General features: G+C 33.3%; 3 pseudogenes; all 3 read left to right on the top strand.

The window, feature by feature from the left end:
• Positions 1 to 811: 811 nt before the first annotated feature.
• Positions 812 to 2,037, top strand: LOC148605020 (thiamine pyrophosphokinase 1 pseudogene; annotated as a pseudogene).
• A 2,798-nt stretch (positions 2,038 to 4,835) lies between these two features.
• LOC148605019 (thiamine pyrophosphokinase 1 pseudogene) lies at positions 4,836 to 6,061 on the top strand (annotated as a pseudogene).
• Positions 6,062 to 8,859: 2,798 nt separating this feature from the next.
• LOC148605018 (thiamine pyrophosphokinase 1 pseudogene) lies at positions 8,860 to 10,085 on the top strand (annotated as a pseudogene).
• The last annotated feature ends 2,066 nt before the right edge of the window (positions 10,086 to 12,151 follow it).

Raw genomic sequence — 12,151 nt, 5'->3', positions numbered from 1 at the left:
TACACTCAATTATGAAAAAATATATATACTTTGTAATTGTACATGTACATGCACATGCACTTATGAACACACATATTTCATTTTTCATGATTCAATTAGTTTAAAAAGGATACAGTTCGAACAATAAAATGTCTAGCGATTTATCAAATTTTCAGTTTTTGAACGTTTTGAACGTTTCTGTCGATTGGGAAACTGGGGGAATGAAGTGGGCATATTTTCCCAGCAGAATGCTAAGAGATAGAAAGGGAGTTACGTTAATATTTTTCATTTCGGAAAGCGCAAACGAGCATAAAGAGATGAAAGACAAAAAACTGAAGATATATATACATTGCGGTTGATACATGTGTAAGTCAATAATGTTAAAACATTTGTATTCAAAGGAACAATAACATGTATAACTCAATAGCAGAGGGTATACCATAACAAAGACTTTCAAAGGTAGAGACTCAGTGGCGGATCCATAAGAAGCATAGATTTTGTAAGGGGTCAAGGCAATCATTTGCTCGTTTCTACCAAAGTTCAAATCACAAAAACACGTGAATTAAACCACCATCGAACCTATAATATATGGGAATACATTAAGTATATTGCAGTCATCTGGTTGTACAAATGCAGGTACAAGCACGTATGGGTTATCAAGTAAAGTATCAGGTATGCATTTTACCTAAAATATAGATATCTGTCAAGTTGTCCTGACAGTGATAGAAAAATAAAACAGCAACATATCACTCCACTTACCAACCTAGCAATTCAATACGTTTTCGCAATGTTTCGCAATATAATATATGGGAATACATTAAGTATATTGCAGATGACTGCTCTTTTACATCCACTTCAAATCTTGGAAGATGATGAGGGAGCATCATGTATGACAGTCATTCTAAATATGCCACTAAGTCCAAATCTAGAGTTACTCAAGAAACTCTGGTCAAAATCTGTATATAATCTGACTGTGGACGGAGGTTCAAATGAGCTATACGAAACTCTATCGAAATACGACGAAACTTTCATTCCGCATTGCATAATTGGAGATTTTGACTCTTTGAAACCAGAATGCCAAGATTTCTATCAAAGTAAAGGTGTAGAAATTTGTCCAACGCCAGATCAAGACTACAATGATTTTACAAAAGCACTGCGCTTCATTTCTGAGAAAAATGGAAAGTTTAATATAAAGGCAACGAGCATATATGTGTTGGGTGCTTTTGGTGGCCGAATGGACCAGGTTTTTGCCAACATCGATGCATTATTCAATTTTAACCTAGAAATTCAAGTCTATCTTATATCGGAGGGTAACCTTGCTGTCCTTCATAAGGAAGGAAGAAGTGAAATTAATGTAAAATCTCCATTTCGGGATTTGTGGTGCGGGCTGATACCCATTGGTATGCCATGCAAAAATGTGACAACAAAGGGCTTGAAATGGAATTTAGACGGACAAACCTTGAAGTTCGGTGAATTGATAAGCACATCAAACACGTTTGAATCTGATGACACAGAAACTGTTATCATAGAAACGGAAAACCCGGTACTATGGACAATGGGATATGTTTACCCACGTCAATAGATTAATTTAAACCAATTGAGAACAGATACAAAAAATATTCAATGCTCGGTTTGTGCAAATATCTAGCCTAGATTTTATGGCACGAATCTGGAGAGTCATATTCACTATACGTGCAAAGTAGTATTTTCATTATATTTTTTCAGTGCAATATAGCTAGCTTTTTTCGAACGGTCGATCGCTAATTACAAATATTATCCAGTATGACATTTACCGGCAAGTTGGCAATTTATTTGTTTAGATCACATTTTATGTTGCTCTTTGATTTTTTGTTCTTTTTGAATTTGTTCTGAATGTTTATTCTTATACTTGACAACAGCCATCAGGGATATCGGTTAAAAAATGATGTGTTATTGTTCTGATTATAATTAATTAAACTTAACGGTTGTTAGCTTTTGGTCGATGTTTGTCCTGTCCTTTATATGCCATGAAAAGATTTCTATTTGTTGATTATATACTAAAAAAGTTTTTTTTTATTAGTTTGATTAATTTATTATAGCCATTAATCAATGCCTCTTCGAGAAACATGCCATTCCTTATATGCAATGAATGGCAACGGTGGAACCAGGTTCAACACCTTGAAATCCCTCTTTTGATGGAAAACTTTGTTATTAATGTCTTGCCAAATTTATGCCAAAATAGCAAATATTAATAGCCTGGATCTGTATGGAGCTCCCTTATCACAATCTTTGGACCGCTCTTGAATGGTACTCAGATCAGAAATCTGCATGAGTGTGAATAGCCACTGTCATTAAAGAATTTTATTATTTCCGTCAATTGTGGGAATGTAAGATTGCTATGAAGAAAATCGTGTGTTACCGTAAAGGAATGTATTACCATCTATATTAATTTGCTGAGAAGCTTTCCTATACGTGAAAGTAACATTATGAAAAGAACCGAATAATTTGTGTTTTCGACTTCAGAGACTGTCTATTTAGGCGGAACAGGGGAAACTTTATCCCGCCATTTTGTTTGTTCCAATGTATTGATAAACTCATCATGATGTCACCGAGAACAAAAATATTTTCTGTATCATAAGTGGATAACTCAGAATAATAAAGTTCCTATAAGATCGAAGATTTATTTCCCTTTATATTAAAGTTTCTAGTGCTTTCTGTGTAATTTATATCATTCTTACCATTTCAGTAATTTGAAAACAAGCAATTTATTTGTTTTGTTTTGTTTTTTTTCCCAGAAATCTCGAATGTTTTTATTTTAATTTGGCATACTTTGCCTTGGACCTCCACGCATACCATTCTTAAAACCGCAATTAGACAGAACATCCACAAAGAATTGTCTATTAATTAAATGATAACTTTGCAAAAGTTAATGAAAAGGCAAACGAACGAAGATATGGAAGCTTGATAATCATATTTTCGGCTAAATAGTGACTTGGTCCTAATGTCTTCATTGGTCAAACGCTACCTAACTTAATAATACACGTGTCACGGTTGAAATGAGAATGTCGGCTCAAACAGTTAATCCACAATTTTGAATAAATTAAAAACTCGATGAAAACGCTTAATCCAATAAACAAAAAAAAAACACAAAGCAAAACAAAACAGCACCTCAATTTTTCTTTAAAAAGTATACAGGAAGTCCAAAAAGTAATTCAGATGAAAAACAAAATAGGGGGGCGCAATGGCATCATGTAATTTAGAGTGAGTGACAGTTTCAGCAAATTGAGTTGCGAATTAGAACTGGGGACGAACAGACGAACGGACGGACAGCATGATCACTAAGTGTATACCTCACGCTTTTCAAGCGGAGGTTGGAACATTGGTTACTATAATCGTAGTTTTAAAATGATACATACAGTAGTATATCTACGTTGCGCACGCTATTGCGACCCTGTTGTAAAAAAAAACACGCCTTTCTTAACTATAAATGACTTTTGTAAAAAATTAAAATTGTGAATACTGTTTGATTCTAGATAAATTATTAGTTCTGAATATTCATCACTAATGCTCCTTCTTATTCTTTATAATCAATTAAACTTGTAAAAAACGTAAAAACGTCAAATTTCCGCCTGTCAGGTGTTCAAACCGGAGGTCCGAGAAAATTAATATAATGAATTGCGTGCAGAGGGTATGAATTTCGCCAAATTTTGAATGGAAGAAAATAACACCATATGTTTGTTCTTTTTTAAATAATTATCGAAATTGCGTTTACTTGAGGCAGAAAAAAATATTCATAACAAAAATGAAACTGTTCGTAAATGGTCAGATTTCTAATAGTATTCAGTAATCACATTATAATATTATTAAAAAAAGTAAGTACTAATTTACACAATTTTCTATTCCGATTTATGTTTCCTATAAATGTATACACTTTCAGCAATTCTACGTCGGCTTTTGACAAAGTTTTCAGTACAAAAAAGTTAGGCTTTTTGAAAATGTTTCAAGAAATGTCTGAAGTCAAAATTTTCCGTGTTTGTTGAGAAAATTGCATGCTCCAACGTAATTCTACACTCAATTATGAAAAAATATATATACTTTGTAATTGTACATGTACATGCACATGCACTTATGAACACACATATTTCATTTTTCATGATTCAATTAGTTTAAAAAGGATACAGTTCGAACAATAAAATGTCTAGCGATTTATCAAATTTTCAGTTTTTGAACGTTTTGAACGTTTCTGTCGATTGGGAAACTGGGGGAATGAAGTGGGCATATTTTCCCAGCAGAATGCTAAGAGATAGAAAGGGAGTTACGTTAATATTTTTCATTTCGGAAAGCGCAAACGAGCATAAAGAGATGAAAGACAAAAAACTGAAGATATATATACATTGCGGTTGATACATGTGTAAGTCAATAATGTTAAAACATTTGTATTCAAAGGAACAATAACATGTATAACTCAATAGCAGAGGGTATACCATAACAAAGACTTTCAAAGGTAGAGACTCAGTGGCGGATCCATAAGAAGCATAGATTTTGTAAGGGGTCAAGGCAATCATTTGCTCGTTTCTACCAAAGTTCAAATCACAAAAACACGTGAATTAAACCACCATCGAACCTATAATATATGGGAATACATTAAGTATATTGCAGTCATCTGGTTGTACAAATGCAGGTACAAGCACGTATGGGTTATCAAGTAAAGTATCAGGTATGCATTTTACCTAAAATATAGATATCTGTCAAGTTGTCCTGACAGTGATAGAAAAATAAAACAGCAACATATCACTCCACTTACCAACCTAGCAATTCAATACGTTTTCGCAATGTTTCGCAATATAATATATGGGAATACATTAAGTATATTGCAGATGACTGCTCTTTTACATCCACTTCAAATCTTGGAAGATGATGAGGGAGCATCATGTATGACAGTCATTCTAAATATGCCACTAAGTCCAAATCTAGAGTTACTCAAGAAACTCTGGTCAAAATCTGTATATAATCTGACTGTGGACGGAGGTTCAAATGAGCTATACGAAACTCTATCGAAATACGACGAAACTTTCATTCCGCATTGCATAATTGGAGATTTTGACTCTTTGAAACCAGAATGCCAAGATTTCTATCAAAGTAAAGGTGTAGAAATTTGTCCAACGCCAGATCAAGACTACAATGATTTTACAAAAGCACTGCGCTTCATTTCTGAGAAAAATGGAAAGTTTAATATAAAGGCAACGAGCATATATGTGTTGGGTGCTTTTGGTGGCCGAATGGACCAGGTTTTTGCCAACATCGATGCATTATTCAATTTTAACCTAGAAATTCAAGTCTATCTTATATCGGAGGGTAACCTTGCTGTCCTTCATAAGGAAGGAAGAAGTGAAATTAATGTAAAATCTCCATTTCGGGATTTGTGGTGCGGGCTGATACCCATTGGTATGCCATGCAAAAATGTGACAACAAAGGGCTTAAAATGGAATTTAGACGGACAAACCTTGAAGTTCGGTGAATTGATAAGCACATCAAACACGTTTGAATCTGATGACACAGAAACTGTTATCATAGAAACGGAAAACCCGGTACTATGGACAATGGGATATGTTTACCCACGTCAATAGATTAATTTAAACCAATTGAGAACAGATACAAAAAATATTCAATGCTCGGTTTGTGCAAATATCTAGCCTAGATTTTATGGCACGAATCTGGAGAGTCATATTCACTATACGTGCAAAGTAGTATTTTCATTATATTTTTTCAGTGCAATATAGCTAGCTTTCTTCGAACGGTCGATCGCTAATTACAAATATTATCCAGTATGACATTTACCGGCAAGTTGGCAATTTATTTGTTTAGATCACATTTTATGTTGCTCTTTGATTTTTTGTTCTTTTTGAATTTGTTCTGAATGTTTATTCTTATACTTGACAACAGCCATCAGGGATATCGGTTAAAAAATGATGTGTTATTGTTCTGATTATAATTAATTAAACTTAACGGTTGTTAGCTTTTGGTCGATGTTTGTCCTGTCCTTTATATGCCATGAAAAGATTTCTATTTGTTGATTATATACTAAAAAAGTTTTTTTTTATTAGTTTGATTAATTTATTATAGCCATTAATCAATGCCTCTTCGAGAAACATGCCATTCCTTATATGCAATGAATGGCAACGGTGGAACCAGGTTCAACACCTTGAAATCCCTCTTTTGATGGAAAACTTTGTTATTAATGTCTTGCCAAATTTATGCCAAAATAGCAAATATTAATAGCCTGGATCTGTATGGAGCTCCCTTATCACAATCTTTGGACCGCTCTTGAATGGTACTCAGATCAGAAATCTGCATGAGTGTGAATAGCCACTGTCATTAAAGAATTTTATTATTTCCGTCAATTGTGGGAATGTAAGATTGCTATGAAGAAAATCGTGTGTTACCGTAAAGGAATGTATTACCATCTATATTAATTTGCTGAGAAGCTTTCCTATACGTGAAAGTAACATTATGAAAAGAACCGAATAATTTGTATTTTCGACTTCAGAGACTGTCTATTTAGGCGGAACAGGGGAAACTTTATCCCGCCATTTTGTTTGTTCCAATGTATTGATAAACTCATCATGATGTCACCGAGAACAAAAATATTTTCTGTATCATAAGTGGATAACTCAGAATAATAAAGTTCCTATAAGATCGAAGATTTATTTCCCTTTATATTAAAGTTTCTAGTGCTTTCTGTGTAATTTATATCATTCTTACCATTTCAGTAATTTGAAAACAAGCAATTTATTTGTTTTGTTTTGTTTTTTTTCCCAGAAATCTCGAATGTTTTTATTTTAATTTGGCATACTTTGCCTTGGACCTCCACGCATACCATTCTTAAAACCGCAATTAGACAGAACATCCACAAAGAATTGTCTATTAATTAAATGATAACTTTGCAAAAGTTAATGAAAAGGCAAACGAACGAAGATATGGAAGCTTGATAATCATATTTTCGGCTAAATAGTGACTTGGTCCTAATGTCTTCATTGGTCAAACGCTACCTAACTTAATAATACACGTGTCACGGTTGAAATGAGAATGTCGGCTCAAACAGTTAATCCACAATTTTGAATAAATTAAAAACTCGATGAAAACGCTTAATCCAATAAACAAAAAAAAAACACAAAGCAAAACAAAACAGCACCTCAATTTTTCTTTAAAAAGTATACAGGAAGTCCAAAAAGTAATTCAGATGAAAAACAAAATAGGGGGGCGCAATGGCATCATGTAATTTAGAGTGAGTGACAGTTTCAGCAAATTGAGTTGCGAATTAGAACTGGGGACGAACAGACGAACGGACGGACAGCATGATCACTAAGTGTATACCTCACGCTTTTCAAGCGGAGGTTGGAACATTGGTTACTATAATCGTAGTTTTAAAATGATACATACAGTAGTATATCTACGTTGCGCACGCTATTGCGACCCTGTTGTAAAAAAAAACACGCCTTTCTTAACTATAAATGACTTTTGTAAAAAATTAAAATTGTGAATACTGTTTGATTCTAGATAAATTATTAGTTCTGAATATTCATCACTAATGCTCCTTCTTATTCTTTATAATCAATTAAACTTGTAAAAAACGTAAAAACGTCAAATTTCCGCCTGTCAGGTGTTCAAACCGGAGGTCCGAGAAAATTAATATAATGAATTGCGTGCAGAGGGTATGAATTTCGCCAAATTTTGAATGGAAGAAAATAACACCATATGTTTGTTCTTTTTTAAATAATTATCGAAATTGCGTTTACTTGAGGCAGAAAAAAATATTCATAACAAAAATGAAACTGTTCGTAAATGGTCAGATTTCTAATAGTATTCAGTAATCAGATTATAATATTATTAAAAAAAGTAAGTACTAATTTACACAATTTTCTATTCCGATTTATGTTTCCTATAAATGTATACACTTTCAGCAATTCTACGTCGGCTTTTGACAAAGTTTTCAGTACAAAAAAGTTAGGCTTTTTGAAAATGTTTCAAGAAATGTCTGAAGTCAAAATTTTCCGTGTTTGTTGAGAAAATTGCATGCTCCAACGTAATTCTACACTCAATTATGAAAAAATATATATACTTTGTAATTGTACATGTACATGCACATGCACTTATGAACACACATATTTCATTTTTCATGATTCAATTAGTTTAAAAAGGATACAGTTCGAACAATAAAATGTCTAGCGATTTATCAAATTTTCAGTTTTTGAACGTTTTGAACGTTTCTGTCGATTGGGAAACTGGGGGAATGAAGTGGGCATATTTTCCCAGCAGAATGCTAAGAGATAGAAAGGGAGTTACGTTAATATTTTTCATTTCGGAAAGCGCAAACGAGCATAAAGAGATGAAAGACAAAAAACTGAAGATATATATACATTGCGGTTGATACATGTGTAAGTCAATAATGTTAAAACATTTGTATTCAAAGGAACAATAACATGTATAACTCAATAGCAGAGGGTATACCATAACAAAGACTTTCAAAGGTAGAGACTCAGTGGCGGATCCATAAGAAGCATAGATTTTGTAAGGGGTCAAGGCAATCATTTGCTCGTTTCTACCAAAGTTCAAATCACAAAAACACGTGAATTAAACCACCATCGAACCTATAATATATGGGAATACATTAAGTATATTGCAGTCATCTGGTTGTACAAATGCAGGTACAAGCACGTATGGGTTATCAAGTAAAGTATCAGGTATGCATTTTACCTAAAATATAGATATCTGTCAAGTTGTCCTGACAGTGATAGAAAAATAAAACAGCAACATATCACTCCACTTACCAACCTAGCAATTCAATACGTTTTCGCAATGTTTCGCAATATAATATATGGGAATACATTAAGTATATTGCAGATGACTGCTCTTTTACATCCACTTCAAATCTTGGAAGATGATGAGGGAGCATCATGTATGACAGTCATTCTAAATATGCCACTAAGTCCAAATCTAGAGTTACTCAAGAAACTCTGGTCAAAATCTGTATATAATCTGACTGTGGACGGAGGTTCAAATGAGCTATACGAAACTCTATCGAAATACGACGAAACTTTCATTCCGCATTGCATAATTGGAGATTTTGACTCTTTGAAACCAGAATGCCAAGATTTCTATCAAAGTAAAGGTGTAGAAATTTGTCCAACGCCAGATCAAGACTACAATGATTTTACAAAAGCACTGCGCTTCATTTCTGAGAAAAATGGAAAGTTTAATATAAAGGCAACGAGCATATATGTGTTGGGTGCTTTTGGTGGCCGAATGGACCAGGTTTTTGCCAACATCGATGCATTATTCAATTTTAACCTAGAAATTCAAGTCTATCTTATATCGGAGGGTAACCTTGCTGTCCTTCATAAGGAAGGAAGAAGTGAAATTAATGTAAAATCTCCATTTCGGGATTTGTGGTGCGGGCTGATACCCATTGGTATGCCATGCAAAAATGTGACAACAAAGGGCTTAAAATGGAATTTAGACGGACAAACCTTGAAGTTCGGTGAATTGATAAGCACATCAAACACGTTTGAATCTGATGACACAGAAACTGTTATCATAGAAACGGAAAACCCGGTACTATGGACAATGGGATATGTTTACCCACGTCAATAGATTAATTTAAACCAATTGAGAACAGATACAAAAAATATTCAATGCTCGGTTTGTGCAAATATCTAGCCTAGATTTTATGGCACGAATCTGGAGAGTCATATTCACTATACGTGCAAAGTAGTATTTTCATTATATTTTTTCAGTGCAATATAGCTAGCTTTCTTCGAACGGTCGATCGCTAATTACAAATATTATCCAGTATGACATTTACCGGCAAGTTGGCAATTTATTTGTTTAGATCACATTTTATGTTGCTCTTTGATTTTTTGTTCTTTTTGAATTTGTTCTGAATGTTTATTCTTATACTTGACAACAGCCATCAGGGATATCGGTTAAAAAATGATGTGTTATTGTTCTGATTATAATTAATTAAACTTAACGGTTGTTAGCGTTTGGTCGATGTTTGTCCTGTCCTTTATATGCCATGAAAAGATTTCTATTTGTTGATTATATACTAAAAAAGTTTTTTTTTATTAGTTTGATTAATTTATTATAGCCATTAATCAATGCCTCTTCGAGAAACATGCCATTCCTTATATGCAATGAATGGCAACGGTGGAACCAGGTTCAACACCTTGAAATCCCTCTTTTGATGGAAAACTTTGTTATTAATGTCTTGCCAAATTTATGCCAAAATAGCAAATATTAATAGCCTGGATCTGTATGGAGCTCCCTTATCACAATCTTTGGACCGCTCTTGAATGGTACTCAGATCAGAAATCTGCATGAGTGTGAATAGCCACTGTCATTAAAGAATTTTATTATTTCCGTCAATTGTGGGAATGTAAGATTGCTATGAAGAAAATCGTGTGTTACCGTAAAGGAATGTATTACCATCTATATTAATTTGCTGAGAAGCTTTCCTATACGTGAAAGTAACATTATGAAAAGAACCGAATAATTTGTGTTTTCGACCTCAGAGACTGTCTATTTAGGCGGAACAGGGGAAACTTTATCCCGCCATTTTGTTTGTTCCAATGTATTGATAAACTCATCATGATGTCACCGAGAACAAAAATATTTTCTGTATCATAAGTGGATAACTCAGAATAATAAAGTTCCTATAAGATCGAAGATTTATTTCCCTTTATATTAAAGTTTCTAGTGCTTTCTGTGTAATTTATATCATTCTTACCATTTCAGTAATTTGAAAACAAGCAATTTATTTGTTTTGTTTTGTTTTTTTTCCCAGAAATCTCGAATGTTTTTATTTTAATTTGGCATACTTTGCCTTGGACCTCCACGCATACCATTCTTAAAACCGCAATTAGACAGAACATCCACAAAGAATTGTCTATTAATTAAATGATAACTTTGCAAAAGTTAATGAAAAGGCAAACGAACGAAGATATGGAAGCTTGATAATCATATTTTCGGCTAAATAGTGACTTGGTCCTAATGTCTTCATTGGTCAAACGCTACCTAACTTAATAATACACGTGTCACGGTTGAAATGAGAATGTCGGCTCAAACAGTTAATCCACAATTTTGAATAAATTAAAAACTCGATGAAAACGCTTAATCCAATAAACAAAAAAAAAAACACAAAGCAAAACAAAACAGCACCTCAATTTTTCTTTAAAAAGTATACAGGAAGTCCAAAAAGTAATTCAGATGAAAAACAAAATAGGGGGGCGCAATGGCATCATGTAATTTAGAGTGAGTGACAGTTTCAGCAAATTGAGTTGCGAATTAGAACTGGGGACGAACAGACGAACGGACGGACAGCATGATCACTAAGTGTATACCTCACGCTTTTCAAGCGGAGGTTGGAACATTGGTTACTATAATCGTAGTTTTAAAATGATACATACAGTAGTATATCTACGTTGCGCACGCTATTGCGACCCTGTTGTAAAAAAAAACACGCCTTTCTTAACTATAAATGACTTTTGTAAAAAATTAAAATTGTGAATACTGTTTGATTCTAGATAAATTATTAGTTCTGAATATTCATCACTAATGCTCCTTCTTATTCTTTATAATCAATTAAACTTGTAAAAAACGTAAAAACGTCAAATTTCCGCCTGTCAGGTGTTCAAACCGGAGGTCCGAGAAAATTAATATAATGAATTGCGTGCAGAGGGTATGAATTTCGCCAAATTTTGAATGGAAGAAAATAACACCATATGTTTGTTCTTTTTTAAATAATTATCGAAATTGCGTTTACTTGAGGCAGAAAAAAATATTCATAACAAAAATGAAACTGTTCGTAAATGGTCAGATTTCTAATAGTATTCAGTAATCAGATTATAATATTATTAAAAAAAGTAAGTACTAATTTACACAATTTTCTATTCCGATTTATGTTTCCTATAAATGTATACACTTTCAGCAATTCTACGTCGGCTTTTGACAAAGTTTTCAGTACAAAAAAGTTAGGCTTTTTGAAAATGTTTCAAGAAATGTCTGAAGTCAAAATTTTCCGTGTTTGTTGAGAAAATTGCATGCTCCAACGTAATTCTACACTCAATTATGAAAAAATATATATACTTTGTAATTGTACATGTACATGCACATGCACTTATGAACACACATATTT

This window comes from Perna viridis, chromosome 10 (assembly GCF_037379345.1).
Source record: "Perna viridis isolate PV_CMFRI_1.1 ecotype Kerala chromosome 10, ASM3737934v1, whole genome shotgun sequence".
Classification (NCBI taxonomy): domain Eukaryota; kingdom Metazoa; phylum Mollusca; class Bivalvia; order Mytilida; family Mytilidae; genus Perna; species Perna viridis.
Note: the sequence above shows the minus strand (reverse complement) of the source record. Positions and strands in the feature narration are given on the sequence as shown.